General features: G+C 44.5%; 1 protein-coding gene across 1 annotated transcript in view; it reads left to right on the top strand.

Annotated features, from left to right (window-relative positions):
* Positions 1-19583, top strand: part of VPS13D (vacuolar protein sorting 13 homolog D) — a 3321573-nt gene that overhangs the window by 1169621 nt on the left and 2132369 nt on the right. The window lies entirely within an intron of this gene.

The raw sequence follows: 19583 nt of genomic DNA, 5'->3' as shown, positions 1-19583 counted from the left end.
AATATCATGATTTTGGTTTTAGATGCATTGAGAGCTAGGTGATTGTTTAGCATCCATGTCTCAGTGCTGTTAAAGGTGACCTGAGTTACATGCTTGAGTTTGGGGAGAGAATCAGCAAAGCAGATGATAATAGAGTCGTCTGTATATTGGACTAGTTTATTGTTCAGGATACAGTGATGAAAGTTGTTAATGAAGATGTTAAATACTAAAGGATCCAGGTAGAACCTTGGGGGATGCCTGTCAGAGTGTCAAGGTAGGAAGAGGTACAGTTTTTCTACTTGATGGCCCTATTGGTGGAAGAGGAGGAAAGGTTAAGTTGAGAGATTTTTAGAAAAACGTAGGCTATGGGAAATGGTATCAAAGGCCTTAGGTCTAGGAGAAGGGTAGATGCAGTATTGCCAGGGTCATGAGTGCAGTTGATGTTATTGAGGAAGGCTAGAAGGGATGTGGTGGTACTGTGTTCGGGTCTGAAACCGTGCTGTGTTGGAGTCAGCAATTGGTTGTCTAAGAGGTAAGGTAAGGTAATAGTTGCAGGTGAATACATTTTTCAAGAATTTTGGAGATAAGGAAGATATAATGGCTGTGGGGCGGAAGTTGGAGATATCAGTGTTGTTGCTTCCTTTGTATAAGGGAATGATAAAGGCTTTTTTCCAGAGGATTCTTGAATGGAATGATTAATTAGGATACAGATGGGGAGAGCTATGCCGTCAGCGGCTAACTTGAGAAAGCTAGATGGTAAGTTCTCAGGGGCGTTAGAGCATGGTTTTAATTTTTGGAGGAGTTTTTTTATAGTGTTGACAGAAATGAGTTTAAGGGAGAAGGGAGGGGAGTGGCGGAAATTGTATGTGAGAGAAATGGATGGAGCTGATGGAATTGTTATGGAAGGATGTGATGAGCTTGGCTATGGAATCTACGAAGAACGAGTTAAATTTGGAGGCTATGATATGATCTGGAGAGCTAGGGTCAGGGCAAGGATTGTCTTTTCTGCTGGGACTAAGGAGGACAGAGATACTACTATAAAGTTTTTTTGAGGTTGGATTTGTGATTATTTTGAAGCTTGGCGTAGTAAGATTTGCGATCGGAAGTGATTTTTTTTTAACTCTGTTAAGGATTATTTTAATTTATTAAGGGAGCTGAGTGTTTGGTATTTTTGGTAGAGTTTCCATAATTTATCATGGGTATTCATGAGGGTTATTGTTTCTTTGGAAAGCCAGGGCCCAGTTTTGGATTCCACTCTTTTAGTTCTAGGAGGAACAAAGCTGTTTAGTAGGTTAATGAATGAAGTATTAAAGTAAGTAACAGTGTTGTCAAGTGGAAGAGTTTTCAGAAGGTTCCAGTTCATCTGTTTCAGGCAGTCAGAGAAGGCTTGTGATGTGATGTTTGTGAGGGTACGGATTAAGATATAATTATGTTGTAAGTGTAGGGAGGAAGTTGAGCGACGTATAAAGGCAAAGAGGTGATCACTAAGGGAATCGGCCAATGTGCCACTATCAGAGATACTGTTGGGATGGGAAACTAAAATCCAGTCCAGGATGCTGCCTGAAGAGTTATCTTTGTTAGGTCTGGTAGGATAGTTAATTAATTTGGAGAAATTGTAAAGGTTTATGTTCTGGGAGGTGTTGGCTGAGTGAATATAAATCCAGTTGATGTTAATGTCTCCAAGGATAATTGTTTCATGACTTATATTAGATGAGAACCAAGTGAGGATATCTTCAAGTATGGGGATGTTGTTTCCGGGTGGAATATATAGGACAGCTATAACTATGTTTTTGTGGTTGTTGATTTTTAGGAGGGCCAGGGTTATTTCATCTGTAGAGAACTGAGGTATAGGGTTAGTGTAATGTGTTACTATTAAAGGGGAGGAAAAAGGTATGGCTACTCCATCTGCTTTTTTTTGTATTCTGTTTCTTAGGATTCTATAGTTGGGGAGGGGGGGGTGATTTCAGTCTTTCAGGTGAGGTTTGAGCCATGTTTCAGAGATTGATAGGTTGTCAGGCAGGTTATAGGAGAGCCAAGTGTGGAAGTTGGGTAATTTATTGCAAAGGCTTTGGGCATTGATAGTAGTGAAAAGAAGAAACTTGTGGAGAGAGTTTTTTAAAGTTTTTGCTATCCCTCTTTCTCATGATTTTTTTCACATTTGGACAGTTCTTTCCACTTGTCCTTGGGACTGTGGATAGTGTGAACTGAATTCTCACTCATGGACATCTTCTGAATTCTTCACTTTTGTATGCAACTTTGTCAGATATGATGACAGTAAGCATCCCATCTTCAGAATAAAGGCTGTAATACAGTAATCAGAGCTGCAGCTGTTACGTCTGTCAGTTTAATAATTTGGGGAAATTTTAATAATAATCTGCACACAGATACTTTGATTTTTTGAACTAGAACAAATCTTTGCCCAGTCTGCTCCATTGATGAAGATGCTGTTCACAACTGGAATGACCATGCATTGAAATGGCACAGTTCCCTATTGCTCATTCTGTTTGAGTCGACATTTTTGGTTAATGCATTATATCTTACTCTTCTATGCTTTTTATTGTTGCCAGATATAATTCATTTTTCTGCTCAAGCATTTGCCATTTCAGTTTTTTGGGAACTTTTATTTTATCATACATGAACACTAAACCCTGAGCATAACTTATTTCTTCCTTGAAGGAAAAAAAAAACTTGAGTTCTTCCCTTACTGCTGATTTTTGCTAGTCTTTCGTTGTAATACATGCACTTATGACTCTGTGGCATCCATCACTTAAGAAGGGTGATTACTCAGAGATAATTGCTACTATCTGAATAGGTTAGCTTATTGTAAGGGTAAGCAGAGGTGGTTGTCTTTTGTTTACTTTGACTAACTGGTGCTAGCATACCATAAAGATTGAGAAGGAAGGAGTTGTTGCTGGAAAGTCATCCTTTATCTTCCTACCCATTTAAAAAAATATTTTGCGTGTTTAGTTTCAGTTGTTGGTAAGACTGCATTTGAAAGCAGTAGGCTGTTTCTGAGGTGGTAAAAATCCTTGGTGGCCTGTGGTTATAACCCTGATCATTAGCTGTGCGGTATGGAGCTTAGCAAGGTGTGGCTGGTTTCAATAATGTGAATGCATATTTTTGGTTCCATATCACATCAGATTTTCAGTACAACAGTATGAGAGTTAGAACCAATAGCCTCTGTTTGTTGCATATTAACTTGTGGCAGAAGTTGGGATTATATGTCTGTTCATCATAGACTTCGCTGCTACAGTATCATTGATGAAGAATTTGAGTCCGCAGTAGGCAGGCGTCCACCCATCACACCTGACTTCCAAAGCTTTGCATGTCCCTAATGTGAGCTGGTCTCCTTTCCATGCTGGAGATGTTACTTAAATGCTAGATAGAAAGGGGAGAGCAGTCTGCAGCATCTCCAATTCTTTTTTTTTTTTTTTTTTGCCATGATCAATGCATCCTGCAGTTCTGACCTTTTATGTCATCAGGGCAACTTTCAGAACTACATATTTTAGGATGCTGTTCTTGTATTTCCTATTTGTTAGTGTTTAAATTTAACTTTTTGAGGTTTTTTTTCTTTTTGAGTCTGTTTAGCGTGAGTTTTTCAAAGGCTGATGACATTCCCAGGGGAAAATCATGAATGTGAGCCTTTTAGTATACAGATCCACCAAAAAAAAAAAAAAAAACAGGTAAAAACAAGCTCGGCCACCACGGGTGACACATATAAAACTTGAACAGAAAAACAATAAAAAGTAAAAGGTAAATGCTTTCATGGCTGGAGGCCACTTCTTCAGACCATAATACTCCATGCAAACTGTGGCACTGTTAAAAGTACAAGTTACCCAGTCAGGTCACATGGCTGCACAGGAAGTGGTAGGGCAAAACCATTCATAAGACCATTCTAAAAAACAATAAAATCAATGCCTTAAACCACGTGCTTGTAAAACTGGTTTGATAGAAACATTATTAGTCAAACTAGAGGGCGAATCTGCTTTTAATAAAATAACCCACCTAAGTTCACGTTCAGTAATGTTTCTGATATCCCCTCCTCTAATGGTACATTCAGTGCACTCTAAAACAGTAAATTTAAAACAGTGAGCAGAGACAGAATCAAACACATGTTTAGCTAAAGCATTTGTAAGTCTTTTGTTGCAAAATAAACTTTCATAGAATTTCTGAAATATTTCTAATACTTCTGCAAGATCTCTTGTTACCTTCCTTGTTATAGGCTCCCTAAGCTTGGCAACAGCCCTTTCTACTTTCTGTTGCCTGAGTCATTGTCCTAAAAGTTTTTGTGCTCTACTGTTATTATCAAAAAACAGTTAGTTAACAGTAATCTTTCTAAACTCGTGCATATTATTGAGGTAATCCCTTATTTTCTGCTAAGCATTCTGCAGTTAATCCTCATCTTCTTCTGTGAGATTTTTCTAGTTTTGCAATACTTTAACATTTGTCAGTACCTCTAAATAATTCTCGATGTCCTTCTATTCTCATGTTGCAGTATTCATACTGTGGGATTAGAGGATTATTGTGAAACCTAGTCCCTGAAACAGAGACATGGAGAACTGGAGATTCTTTTTGAGGGTCTCCTCTTTTTTGGTGGGAAAGGAATGTTCTGAAGGTAGGGCTTTTCCTGCCAGGATAGGAAGTATCCATTTTCCACTATTGCCAGCACTCAGTTGTCTGAGGTGATTTCATTCCAGAGGGGTAGACAGTGGGAGAGACGGGAAGACAGGGGAAGTAGGGCAAGGCAGTCATGCATTGTTGCCATTATTTTTGTCCTGAAAGGACCGTCTTTGAGGTGGCTGAGAAGAGGTAATCCTTAAGGGAGGTTGTCTCCTAGTCCCTTTCCTGTGCCTAATAGAGGGAGGAGGGGGCCGTAGAAGGAGCCCTTCTGACATAGGATGTCTTAGCAGGATAGTTTCTGTAGAACTTGGGTGTAGGTGAGACCAGCAGGTGTTTTAATGTCCTGCAACTCTCTGCTTTTTTCCTACAGATTTTTAAATAGTTCTGCGGATTTCTTTCCAAGTAGGTTATTTCCAAGTGGGGCATCCAGGATTTTGACTTAAATTCCTAAGGTAGAGGTTTGAGTCTGAGCCAGGAGTATTTACGCATGACAGATGCAGGTGCAGCTGATCTAACAGAGGTTTTTGCTGCATCAGAACTGCATATTATAGAATGCCTCGCCATCTGGGATGCCATGGATATCTTAGATGCTACCTCAGTTGTGTTAGGGGAATCAGGCAGGGAGTTGAGAAGCATACTAGCCTGGGAAACTAAGTTCAAGACAAATTTAACCATATGAGTTTGATAGTTAATAGCTCTGAATGCCAGGGTAGAGGAGGTATATGTTTTCTTGCCCAGCCTATCCATAATTTTACTGCCTTTATCCAAGGGGAGTAATGTAGATTCTCTATCTTGGGCCACAGCTATGACAGCAGGGTCCGCCAAAGGAAACTTAACTAGGAATTTTTGGTGCTCAGGCACTTTGTAGAAATGGATTAGTCTCTTTGGGGTTAGTGATTGTGAGTCACGCTTCTTAGAGCAAGAAGCAAAAGCATCAAGGTAAGCAGGGATCATGGGGATAATTGCTGATGGAGAGGGTGATTCAACCTGCTGCAATTCAAAGTATCTTTGTTGAGTTTCTGACATTTGGGAAGAATACCATTTAAAGTATTCCTTCATTTTGGTGATGGTTTCACCAAAAGTAATGTCTTCTGGAGGGGAGTCTCCTTCAATAGAATCTTCATCTGGAGAATAGTATTCCAGGGGTGAGGCTATTTGTGAAGCATCGGAGATAGACTCCTCAGAACCAGATGATAAAGCCTCTTCATCTTCTTCCTGGGGGGTAGGAAGGAGTGAGGCAGCAGAGGTAGGCCTTGGAATGAGCAAAGTAATGGAGGGGGATTGATGATGGTGTAGGCCTTTGGGCCATGAAGGCCTGCATCAGGGATTGAGTAAAAGCCTGCCAGTCAAGTTGACTATTAGGCAAGCTAGATAAATGCGTAGTTTTTTTATTTCTTTTAGAAGGAGTCGTTTTTGGAGACAGGGCAGGCCTAGGCTTAAGGGTCTTAGCCGCTGAAGGAATCTCGGGCTCGTGAGATCCTGAAGGGTATCCAGTAGAACCTGGTTCCCCCTCAACATGGGGAGAAACCATTGTCTGAAATATCTCTGCGGACGTGCTAGCATATGCTTCGAGTATGGCTACCTCGAGGGAGGCCGTAGAAGCGGACAGCTCTAGCAGGCATCCCTCAACCCTTATATTGGAGGTTGGCGGGGAGTCCGACGACAGAGAGGAGGCATTGGTGATAGGCCATGAAACTTTGGGCTTTTTCCTTGGCAGTTCTATTGGATCAGCCAATTCCAGCTTTATCCTAACTGCTAATTTTTTAAGCCGTTAATTTTCTAAATACAGGTTAAGGGCAGCCAAGTGGCTTTGAAGGGTTTTAGGGATAAAAGATTGGCAGATCGCGCAAGAAGTATGGTCGTGTTCCCAGCCAAGGCAAAAGACGCAACGGGCGTGGGTGTCTTTATGTGGAATTTGACGGCCTTATCGACATTTAACCTTTCTTAGTTGACATCGGCTGAACTAAAGACAGATAACCAAGCTTCAAGCAACAAAATAAGTAAGAAATCCCCAACGGGGTACTTTGCTTTAGACATCTTGATTGAGAGAAGTGAGTGGTCTGACCTTAGACTGCGGCAGAAAAGTTCTGAGGTCAGTGCTTGCAGACGTCACATTTAAGGCCCCTGGTTTATCGCCCTACGTGTGATGTCCCATGCAGCTACAGCAACCAGGCTGAAAGCTTTTGTGTTGGAGCCAATGTTCAGGTCACCTGAGATGGAGAATCCCACAGTATGAATACTGCAATATAGAAGAGAAGGACAGCTATGATTATGGTAAGATTTTAAACAGCTGATCTGAAGTAGTTACTTCATTTGATCTGCAACCTATGGAACCTGTGGGTGTCTGATCAGATCCGGCAGCTTACCAAGCTCCAAGATCCGAGCTCCTAGCTCCTCCCCCCTACCCATAATCCCCTAGTACCAACCACATTACCTCAGATCGTTTTTTGCCGCGGCTAAAGAAACTTCTTTGTGAAGAGCTCCTGGCTGGGTGAGATCATTGCTGGTTTTGAAACCAATTTTTCACTCAAAGTTGTCATGTGTGTGTGTTAGTTCCCCTCTTTCTGCTCTTGTGCTAGTTTTTTGGTCACTTTTGTTAAATTTATAACTAGTTTTTATCTTCACTCCCCTCCCCCTCCTAGTGTTTGGGTGTGTGTGTGAATGATGTCAGAAGGGCCTAAGGCCATTTTCTCTAAATGTACTGAGTGTGGCCACAAGCTTTCTCCAGCTGATGGCCACACTCAGTGCGTTTTATGCTTGGGGGCAGCCCATTTGTCAGAGGCCTGCCAAGTCTGTGCAGCCTTTAACCCCCGGGCACTCCTGGATAGGAAGAACAAGCTCCCCCAGGAGTCGGCTTCTTCTTCCTCTCCCGTTCGGGCTCCAGCTGCTTCAGCAGCTTCGGCGCCGTCTATCCCCTTAGCTCTACCCGGGACTCAACCTCCCTCATCAGGTTTGAGCTCTGGGGAAACTAGTGCCTCTTCCCTTAGAGGGAAGAGGCGCAAGGATAAGGATGGACATAAGTCCCACAAAAGGCAGGCCGAATCTCATCCTTCGGCTCCGCCAGCAAAACTACTAAAATCTCCCTCGAGGGTCTCCGGATCCCCCTCCTCTCGGTGCCGTTCGCCCTGTTTTTCGCCGGAGCCGGAGGAGGAGGATAGGTCTCCCTCGAGATTTTCGAGACTGCCCTCCCGGCCTGCCTCTACTACTTCATCTAGGTCGACCTGAAGCATCTCCGAAGCAGATATGGATCGGATGATGCGTCGGTTTTTACAGACCCAAATGCAGATGGGGATGCTCTTGCCTCCCCCCCCTCTGGGGGGGGGGGGGGAGTGCAGCCCCCATATTTGCCCTGATCACTCCTTCTCCGACTCGTTTTCGGGTCTCGGAGTCATCGGATCCAGGCCCTTTCGGACCCGGGGAATTGTCGGCACCGATAGCGGTTGTCTCTTCGACGCCGACCATACCTTCGAGCTTGTCTGACCCGAGCTCTCGGGGCCGAGGGCTGAGCATCGGATCCGAGGGAGTTGCTGTGTCTTCGGTGCTGTTGGCGTCGGAGCACACCTCTGCCTCGGCGCCGACTGCATCGGTCGGATCCGAGGAGATTGCTCTCAGAGGCTGGTGAGAGTGGCTCTCCTTCGGCTTTTGAGGTAGTGGAGAGGGTACTGTCGAGGTCCTCCAGATCCCCGACCCGGGCTTTGGATCCACCCGTACCCCCACTGTATGAGGGTCTGTCTTCCATCATCCGTCCATCTGGACAGCCTGCCCAAGCCCTCCAGCTAGTTCCCGTGGAGGAACAACAACCCGTGGACGAGCCCTCTTCGGACAGTCCCACCGAGGAGGTCCCTCGGAAACATCGGTGCAAAAGGAGGCACCTGGACTCCCCCGAGTCCATTACCACAGACACAGACTTAGATGATACGGAGGGTTCCCCAAGGTCAATCTGTAGGAAAAAAGCAGAGAGTTGCAGGACATCATGGAAATGTTGCGTATTAGAGGGGGGTGGTCAGCCCAAAAGCCCTCCCTTGATGAGTCCGTGTTCCTGGAGGCCTTTGAGGCAGGCCCATCTACCTCCTGGGTGTCCCCTCCGGCCGACCCCCTGGTGGACTTAATTACCACCAGGGCTTGGAAGGAGCCCAACACCGTGGAGCCAATTCCAAGGCGCCCCGATAAAGTCCTCAGCCCACCCACAGATAGACCGTCTTGGGCCAAAGGAACCCCTGTTGATGCTATGTTGGTGGCGGCAGCCACCAAGAAAGAACTTGCGCAGGAGAGTTCTTTGGTTCACCCACCGGATAAGGAATCTCGAGCGCTTGACCGGATTGGGAAGCAGATGTTTGCTTCAGCGACCTTTTCCATAAGGGCGCTGAACTATATGGCACATACCATTAGGCTACAGCGAGACTTGATTAAGGAATACGCTGCAGCCCCCCCAGAGTCCATGTCGGTCCCAGACACAAAGGTTTTTGAGACTCGAATGGCCACTCTAAAATCCATCTCCAATACATCTATGTGGCTTCTCTCCCATGCAACGGAGGGAGCCGCTAGAGCTAGCGGAGCCGGAGTCGTCTTGTGACGTCTCTCCTGGCTCCATCTGTGCGACTTCACGGACCCCTTCAAGGCGTCCTTCGCGAACGCCCCTTTTGACGGTTCTGCCTTGTTTGGCAAAACTGTTCGCGACACGCTGGTCCAAAGCGAAAAGGACGGGAAGACGCTGTCTGCCGTCAGAGTCCGCTTCTCTAGTCCCCAAAGATCCTTCTCCAGGAATCAGAGGGGACAAAAGAAGCTGTGGTTCCGTAAGTCTCAGCAATCCCATCCTGCTGCAGACCACTCGTCCTCCAGAGGCAGAGGAGGACAAGGTGGACGCCGGCCCAGAGGCAGAGGGGGGCCGCGTAATTTCGGGTCTAGAGAAACTTTCTCGGACAGACCCGCGCAACAGCCCTGAGGGCTTGCCCGACTGTCCCTCTCTGGAGGCAGTCGGGGGGCGATTGTCAGAGCACCTGTCAAACTGGGAGTCCCTTACAACAGATCGATGGGTGCTCCGGATCATATCCAGAGGTTACTCCATTCCATTCATAAACCTTCCCCCCAAACCCAGACGCCTCCCCGATGTCCCACCCGATCAGAGGGAGGCAGCGGCTTTGGAAATTTCAAAGCTGCTAAGAAAAAGAGCCATCCAGCCCGTCCCCCCAGACCAGTCCAGATTGGGTTATTACTCCAGGTTCTTTTTGGTGCCAAAGAAAACGGGGGACCTCAGACCCATCTTAGACCTTTCCGCCCTGAACCTGTTCATACCCAAGGAAAGGTTCTGGATGGTCACTCTCCAATCAATCCTCCCCCTGCTGCGGGAAAACGACTGGATGTGCTCGCTAGACCTCAAGGATGCGTATTACCACATATTAATGGACAAACGTTCCAGGAACTTTCTCCGCTTCCGGCTCGGAGCCAGTCATTATCAATTCAGGGTTCTTCCATTCGGCCTCACCTCATCCCCCAGAGTGTTCACCAAGGTCATGGCAGTGGTTGCAGCCCACCTGAGACTCCAGGGCATTCAGGTCTTCCCTTACCTAGACGACTGGCTCCTCACCTCGACCAACAGGCATCAGCTCTGTGCGGCGAGAGATTATGCTCTGTCTCTGGCCCACAACCTAGGCATCTCAGTAAACGAGCAGAAATCCTGCCTGTGCCCCACTCAAGCCCTAGAATTCATAGGGGCCAGGTTAGATACACAAATCTCCAAAGTTGTTCTAACGTCAATTAGGCTGAACAGCTTGTCGTTCCAGGTGTTAGCCCTTCTTCGGAGCCCTGCTCCTCCAGCGGAGTTAGTCCTGAGGGCACTGGGGTCTATGTCAGCAGCGATCGGTCTCTCTCTTCATGCTCGTCTGCGAATACGCATATTACAATGGACCCTTCAAGTCCAATGGTCCCTGTCGATTCACCCATTATGCATGCCAGTCCCCCTGAGCAGGGTGTGCAGGGACTCCCTTCTGTGGTGGTTACAGGCGCAGGAACTCAGAGAAGGGAGACCCTTTGTGATTTCTCCGGCCAAAGCCACGTTGACCACGGACGCTTCTTGCCTCGGGTGGGGGGACATTGTTCAGGCAGATCCGTTCAAGGCACGTGGACTCCCCTAGAGACCGCATTACATATCAACGTCCTAGAGATGAGGGCGGTGCTTTTGGCATTGCAAGCTCTCCACGACCTTCTTCCCGTAGGGACTATTGCAATCCAGACGGACAACATGTCAGTAGTCTGGTATATAAACAAACAAGGAGGGACCAGATCTTATCCCCTGTGTCGAGAAGCCATGAGAGTGTGGGAATGGGCGATTTCCACCAACCGCTTTCTGATAGCAACGCACATTCCGGGGCGGTCCAACATATTAGCGGACAAGCTAAGTCGAGTGTTCCTCACTCCATACGAGTAGTCTCTGAATCCATCTGTTGCGAAGCAGATCTTCCACAAATGGGGTCAGCCTCGCTGCGACCTTTTCGCTTCTCCTTTAAACATAAAATGCAGCGAGTACTTCGCAATAGTTCCCACCAGAGGGGAGACCCCCAGAGACGCTCTAGTCCATGCTTGGCCTCCCGGACTCCTTTATGCTTATCCCCCCCTCCCACTTATGATGAAATTCATCCAGAAAGCCTGTCAGTTAGGGAGCAGAATTATCCTCATAGCCCCATTCTGGCCTCGACAGATCTCATTCCCCTTTCTGCGGTCTCACAGTGTGGCTCCCCCATGGATTCTGGAGCCCAGTCCAGACCTAATCTCGCACCCAGCGAGATGCCATACCCCAAACCTGGTCAATCTCAAATTTGCTGCTTGGTTGATCCAGTTCCATTAATGGCTAGGACTCCCGGTATCTCATCCCCCGTTAAGGCCATTCTGGTGGCGGCTCATAAACCATCTACCAGGAAACTTTACAACAGTAAATGGAAACGTTTTTCCATTTGGGCCAAAGATAAAGAATTGGACCCCTTTACTGTCCCTATTCTGACTATTCTGGACTTCCTTTCCCTGCTTTTTAGACAGGGAGCAAGTGCCTCCACAGTCAAAGTGCAGTTGGCGGCCATCTCCCATTTTCACGTGGGGGACGGCATAGGCTCCTTAGCATCTACTAAGTTGTGCAAAATCTTCTTAAGAGGCGTTTTTCTTTTGAAACCACCTGTCAAGACTGTGGTTCCCCCGTGGGATCTCACTCTGGTCTTACAAGCCTTAACGAGACCACCTTTTCAGCCTGCGGCCTCGGTTCCGTTAAAGTTCTTGTCTTGGAAAACCGCTTTCTTAGTGGCTATTACTTCAGCCAAGAGAGTTTCAGAATTACAAGCTCTGTGTATCAAACCTCCGTACCTTATTTTTCACAAAGATAGAGAGTGTCCCTCAGGACTAACCCGTCTTTCTTGCCTAAGGTGGCTACAGAATCAAACATTAATCAATCAATAAATCTTCCTGTATTTTTCCCAAATTTTCACAACAAAGGAGAATATACGTTGCACAAATTGGATGTACACAGACAGCTGCGTTTTTACTTGCACAGGACTAGAGAATTTCGCAAGTCGGACCAGTTGTTTGTTTCTTATGCAAAATCAGCCATGGGCAAGGCAATTGCTAAAGTGACTGTAGCAAATTGGATCTGTCAGTGCATTATGCTGGGATACACTTCATCTGGGAAGCCAGCTCCGGTTGGCGTCCGTGCTCATTCCACAAGATCTGTAGCTACGTCAACAGCCTTTTGGTTTAGGGTTCCAGTAGACGATATTTGTTCAGCAGCTACCTGGTCCTCATCTCATACCTTCATTTCTCATTACAAACTGGATATCATTTCCAGGAGTAGGGCTTCTTTTGGCTCCGCGGTGCTTCGGAATATCCTTCCGTAAGGACCACCCAGGTTCTATAGGTTAGCTGGGGACTCTGTCCCACAGGTTGCAGATCAAATGAAGTAACTACTTCAGATATAGAAGTTATGTACTCACCATAACGTTCCATCTGAGTAGATACTTCATTTGTCTGCAACCGACCCCCCCTGCCATCCCCCGAACCTCGGGAATTTTCTCTGATCATTTGGAGTTAGTTTCTGTCTCGAGTTGGTGAGGCAAAAAAAAAAAAACGATCTGAGGTAATGTGGTTGGTACTAGGGGATTGTGGGTAGGGGGGAGGAGCTAGGAGCTCGGATCTTGGAGCTTGGTAAGCTGCCGGATCGGATCCGAGGTCGGATCCGACACCCACAGGTTCCACAGGTTGCAGACAAATGAAATATCTACTCAGATGGAACGTTATGGTGAGTACATAACTTCTATTTTTTTATGTCTTAACCATAGCAACCTTTCTTTTATTTCTACGCTATTTTTAAACTCCACCTTAATTTTATCCCAATCCTTAGCTATATTTTCAGAAGAAGTTGTTATCCTCTCTAATGGCTCCTAAATAATCTACACTACCCATTCCTTAAATTTCTTTCTTTTCAGCAGATAGGTGGGAAAGCACCAGAGTCTCATTTTTATTTCATTACCTGTGTTTTTATTTTAGTTATTGGCACATGATCTGAAATATTTATTGGGTGCGTATCAAGCTCTTCAATTAAATGCACATGTTCCTGTGAAATGTAAATTCTGTCTAGGCTAGTTTTTGTATCTTGGGGAATAATATGCAAATTCACTCCAAACTCCTATTACTGATTTCACATCTTCCATACCAAATATTTTCATAAATTTCTTCAAAAATCTATTCTCCTAGGTTGTACTATCCCTTTGGGGCTCTCCAGACACAACTTTATTGTTGCAAATCACATTCCAGTCCCCACCTATAAATAATATTCCTTGCTGAAAACTGATTATTTCTCCCAGAATTTTCTTAAACTCCATTATAACAGTTTTGGGTGGAATATAAATACATGCCAGTGTAATTCTCCTCCCTTGTCAGTAGCCCCTTAGCACTACAAATCTGCCATTATTATCCTCTTCTATTACTATTGGAGCTCCTCTTGAAATTAATGTTAAGTACTACTTTTCCTTTGTCCCGGGTATTCTGCTAAGTAACCATCCTGAAAACCTTTCTTTATCAAATTCACATGTTTAGTTCTTTCTAAGTACGTCTCCTATAATATAGCTATCTGCACTCTACATTTTTAATATAGTTCACTACTCTTTCTTTTTTAGTCGTTATCTGTGAGACCATTGACATTTAAAGACATTACTGAAAGCATCTTTGCATTAAAAAGTTAATATTCCCACCTTTTACATATAACACCTTTTTTGTTAAATGTCTAATTCCAACTTTTGTGTTGCTTGCATACACTGTTCGACAGGTTGATTTTTTTTATACAGCTGATGTTCTTCTTGTTTCACTGTTGCAGTCCTCACATTTGGGTTATACTGTCAGGGGTAGTCCTCAGTCGGCCCGAATACCAGAGGCTTAGTATTTCTGCATCAGCTGCTGTCGCTCCAGGACTAACGTCAGGTCGTCAGTGGTATAAAATCAGGCAGCCGATGCCATTTCATCAGTCTTTCTTGCCTTGGAGCCCGAAGCAGAAGCAGTTCGCATGAGTGCCAGTCAGCTGCTACCTGAGTTTTCGTTTCCGAATTGAAGTTGACATCTTCTAAAGCTAAGTACCCCATTGGAAATCCTTTTTTCTTGCTCTAACCGATGTCAGAAAAAGTTAACAATTGTCTCACCTGTGGAAAGCAAATACCACACCAAGACTTCCATTCTTACTGCGTCACCTGTTTAGTCTCAGACCATGACGTCCCCCGCTGTCGCTTTTGTGCTTTGTTCAACGTCAGAACTATATGTCGTCGGGCCCTTATTGTAGCTAGATGTTTTTGCTCTGAGTCCTTGAATTCTGATAGGGCTTCTGTAAGCTGTCCAACTACCGATCTTCTGAAAAAGCGTAAGGATAAAGACAGAGAACAGACAGCACAGGTCCAAAACTGCCGACGACGCCTCCGCTAAGCTAGTCATCAGTTCTCCGGTCCTCAGTGAGGCACTTTCGCAGCCCCTGATGCCAGCTTCTGTGGATTCGCAGGCCGCTACGAGACCCTTTTGGAGTCCAGTATGCCACAAGACTCTTTTTCAACTAAGGATCCTGTGGATGTCTCTACCTTGGATGGTCCGGAGCCACTGAGCAAGTACCGGCTTCTGAAGAAGTACTTGGCACTACCAATACTTGACACAGACCGACTTCTTTTGCATCTTCAGTTCTTTCTAAAACTACCGAGTTTCTAAGGCCCATGGTATGAACCACACCCAAAAAAACGGCAACCCAAGCTCAGGCACCTGCATCCTTGCCTCAGTCTCAAATGCTTAAAATGGCGGAAGACCTTATTATGCTTATTAGGGGAAGCCAGACTATCCCTTTCAAAAGAAAGAGACTTGTCCTCAGTAGTTTTATCTGAACAGGAGTCTGATGAATCTGATGCTTCTGAATATGAAGACATGCAACCCCTCTCTGCTTATGAGGATTTTGATGCAGAGGAATCCATTCCTTCTGCCTCTCCACCTGAGGATTTTTCATTTGGAGAAACCCTTCATACGTTAAGGGAGCATTTCCAATGGTAATGTCAGGACTATCCTCAGTCAAATAAGAGACTCAGGGAATTCTTAGATTTACCACAGCACAGACCTTTGGCCATTCCTCCTGTCCTAGATGTTGTGGATGATGTTTTTATGGAATCCAGTTTGACTCCTGACATCCTTCCTCCTGCTCCCAGGAAACCTGACAGGTATTAGAGTCCCTTGCTCTCACAAATTTATTTTCAAAAATCCTACTGCTGACCCAGAGGTCAGCTCCCAAGGACCTAAAGGAATTAAAGCAACTTCAGCTAAGAATCCCACCCCCTCAGATAGGGATTCCTGAGCTTTAGACAGATGGGGTAAAAAATTATACATCTCTGCTACTCTTGCTATTAGAGCATTAAATTGTCAGTTCCACATGCTGAAATATCAACAGCATACCATGGAACTCCTCAAACAAAAAATATCTTCCTTTCCTGCTTGTGCAGAAAATAAAGAATTACAAGAGCTAATGCATTCTGCAACTCAACACCCTAGAAGCATCTTGCAGGGCAGCAGTCACTGGTTCTGTCCTTAGAAGACATGCTTGGCTTAAGGAACAGCCCTTGCCAGACCATGTCAAATCTAAATTATTGGATGCACCATTGAACAAAGATATCTTATTTGGCACCAAGGCAAAAAAGGTCTTAAAAAAGATGGAAGAAAAAGCTAAATCTATGCAGACAGTTAAAGACTTCTTACAGGTCCAGCCTCCAAGGTTCAGTAGGCATTGCCCCTCCAAGCACTGGTCCTTTCCTGCCCCCTCCAGGCACCTACCTCAGATCCCAATACTCCTGACCCAGGGGAATGGAGAATTCATGCATCCCCAATTGCAGACCCTCAACCTGGCAGCCTGGCTTATTCCCTGGCCAGCCCTCAAGCTGCCAGCCTAAGCAAACAAGTCCTAAATGTTATACGTGAGGCCGGATGCCCCAGCACTAGGAAATACTATGCTGACAAGTGGAAAAGGTTTTGCACCTGGATCCAGGCTAAGGGAGCAGGAATGGCACATCCCTCCCTATCTCTTATCCTGGATTACCTGGCAGGCCTACTACACAGGGGTCTATCCTTCTCTTCTATTAGAATTCATGCCTCTGCCGTCTCTGCTCATTTTAGCACAGAGCCTCCTCTCATCTCACACCCACTCATCAAACAGTTCTTGAGAGGGGCTAACAACTTAAGGCCACCCAGAAGAGCTCCTACCCCAGCCTGGGACCTTAACTTTGTGTTGGAAAATCTCATCCTAGCCCCCTTTGAAACCTACAGCTTCAGCAGAGTTAAAATTTCTCTCTTGGAAAATAGCCTTGCTTCTGGCCATCACGTCAGCGAGAAGTGTATCAGAGCTACAGTCACTCATGGCTGTAAAGCTCTTCATCATTTTCCATGCTGACAGAGTCTCACTCAGGACTAACCCATCTTTCATGCTTAAGGTGGTGTCCAGTGTGGCTCTCAACCAATCCATACATTTGCCCTCCTTTTCCCTAACCCACAAAACAAGGGGGAAAGGATTCTGCACTCCCTAGATGTGCACAGACAGCTCAGATTCTATCTGGACAGGACTAAATCTTTCAGAAAAACTGATCAATTGCTAGTCAGCTTTTCAGCAGGAGCAGAGGGTAAGGCCATATCCAAACAATTTCCAAATGGATAGCACACTGCATCCATTTCTGCTACAGACAGCATGGGAAACCACCCCCCAAAGGGGGGGTCAGGATACATTCCACCAGAGCAACCTCCACCTTTGCAGTCTTTCTCAGAGGGGTCCCCACCAGGGACATCCTGGAGGCTGCAACATGGACATCTGTTCATACCTTCACCAAGCATTACCACCTGCCTATCTTCTCCAAATCCAGGGCAGGCTTTGCCACCGCAGTCTTGCAGAGCATCCTAGCCAGCCCCACAGTCTTCTTGACTGCCTCCACCCTTTTCTTCAGCTTTGGGAGTCAACCCAAATGTGATGACTGCAACAGTGAAACACGAAGAATGCAGTACAGTTGTGTACAGTTACCCTAAATGTAGATGTTCAAGTGTATTCACTGTTGCAGTCTTGGTTTTCCTCCCTCCATCCCCTTGTCTCTCTCTCTCTCTCTCTCTCCTTACAGGGATTTTTAATATTTACTTTCTACTGGTGGTGTTCTTCCACCATAACCTAGCTCCCTATTTGGGGGGGCTCCTGACTGGGCAAGAAAGTCTGATGTAATGGTGTTGGCTGCCTGATTTTATACCACTGACGAACTGACAGAAATACTAAGCCTCTGGTATTCGGGCCAACTGAGGGCTACCCCGGCAGGATAACCCAAATGTGATGACTGCAACAGTGAATACACTCGAACATCTACATTTATGGTAAGTGTACACAAATGTACTTTTCTCATCTTAGCCATTTGATCCTGTATCACAACTTGCAAAATGTTGTTTTATTGAAAGCCATCAAACAAAAAAGCAAACACCCCCCAATATCCCTTAAATCCTATTAACTTAATACTAACACACAAAACCAAGTACATCTTCATATACTGAAGTTTTACCCTCTTAATAGGAACAAAAGTTCCAAATTGACAGCCACACTCAGACTTGAGTCAACCTAAAAGAAAGTTGAACATGCTAATATGCAGGATGCAGCCTGTGCTTCTAAGTGCTAATTGTTTTTGTCTTTTCTTTATAGCTGTCCCAGCTGGAAAAAAACACTGAATGCTTTCAGAGAACATTATGTCATAGCCAGTTTCTCTTTATTAGATTGCCTCCATGGAGACGAGATTCAGGCAGCCAGATTCTTTTTATCAGATTGTTTCCATGTAAATATGTAGACCAACTGCAGAATTGTTACTGAACATGCATGTTTTTACTAGAAAAAAGCCCCATAGTGTTCAATATTCTTTCTCATTAACTTGCTACTCTTAAAATGTGTTACTAAATCAATCTAAGGTCCTTAATCCATGCATTTTTCCCATATAAGAACGAGAAAAAGCACATTATTTTTTTCTTTTGTCGTGCTCTTTTAACCAGGCTTTTTTATTGCATTGCCTCGATTTCTTAAAATTGATCAAGAAGAAAGAGAGAAGGGATAAAGAAAAAAAAAAAAACAGCAGCACCTGTTTACAGTCCCATTACCCTTAAAAATAAGAAAACTGTACTTTTTAGCATGCAAAGAAAACCATACATGACAAAAATAGTGCTAATAATAAAAAAAAAAAATCTTTACTTACCATTAACGTTCTCCCTCCTCTTCCCCTCCCCAAAACATTTTTTGAACATTAATGACATGAAGTAGGCATGTGCTTTAGAGACCTGCACAAGTCCAACAAATTCTGAGAAAGTCCAATATTTCCAGACTTTCTTGTTTTGTTATATTTCACACACACAATTATTGCATTGTAATCCCACATTAAGTTACTGGTTTTATTACTGTTCATCTCCATCTCCTAGATCCTGCCACTGCTTCATTTCAAATGTACTCTCAGTTCTTCTAGTCAGCTCTCGTGCTCCCTTCCTTCACTCCAACATTTTCCGTTGAAAGACTGGAACATTTTCACAGATACAGTCTCTCTGTGGTCTTTATTACAAGAAGCAGAATCTTTCTCTTTCTGTTTTATAGCTCACTTTTTGTTTGACAAACATTTGTATTTCCTCCTTCATCAAAAAATTATTTTGTTCCTCCAGAGAAGAATATTTTGAAGACAGCTAGGTACAGCAGTTTGAATTTCATACCTGTGTCTCGACATTCCCTGAATTGTAGAATAAATTTGCTTCTGTTCTGCCTGGTATACAATGAGTAGTCATTCTCCATAAACACTGTCTCTCACTTTTAGTATTTTGACAAAACTGTGGCATAAGGATAAAATCACATCCTTCTGCTGGTAGGATTGCATCTTTACTACTAAATGTGTATGTTGCTTTCTCATAGCCAGGTTTGAAGCATACACATGATGTACCCTTTCAGCTAACAACTCCTGCTGTGGAATTACAGTCCAGTTATTTATTTGTGCTTTCATAAAATTGATGCAGACTGTTCCTAACAGCTTCTCTGATAGGGAAAACTTGGGATTTTCAGGTATGTGTCCTCTGTCCTCTAACTAAATTATTTTTTGAAACGTCTCTTCCTGAGCAGTCTCATGTTGAGCCAGCCTTTTCTTTATTTCACCCTCTGATTTTTGCAGCTTTGTCACCTTATCTTAATATTTGCTTAAAGCTTCTTCCATTTTTTGCAGCCTTTTGTTATTTGTGTTGATAGAACTCCATCAGTGTTTGCTTTATTTTAACCATGTCTGTGCAGTTGTTTTACATCTTCTTGTAGGTTAGTGGAAATCGTGTCTGGAGGTTGCATTGCTTTTTGTTGAACAGCTGCAGAACTTTGCCCAGTCAGTGTTTCTTCCTCACTTTTTGTAACTTATTTTTTTCCAGGTCCTCTGTATTTATTTTTTCCTGGCATCCCGGCAGTA

This window comes from Protopterus annectens, chromosome 2.part0 (genome assembly GCF_019279795.1).
Source record: "Protopterus annectens isolate FY-2018-M chromosome 2.part0, PAN1.0, whole genome shotgun sequence".
Taxonomy (NCBI): Eukaryota; Metazoa; Chordata; order Ceratodontiformes; family Protopteridae; genus Protopterus; species Protopterus annectens.
This window is presented reverse-complemented; position numbering and strand designations above follow the sequence as displayed.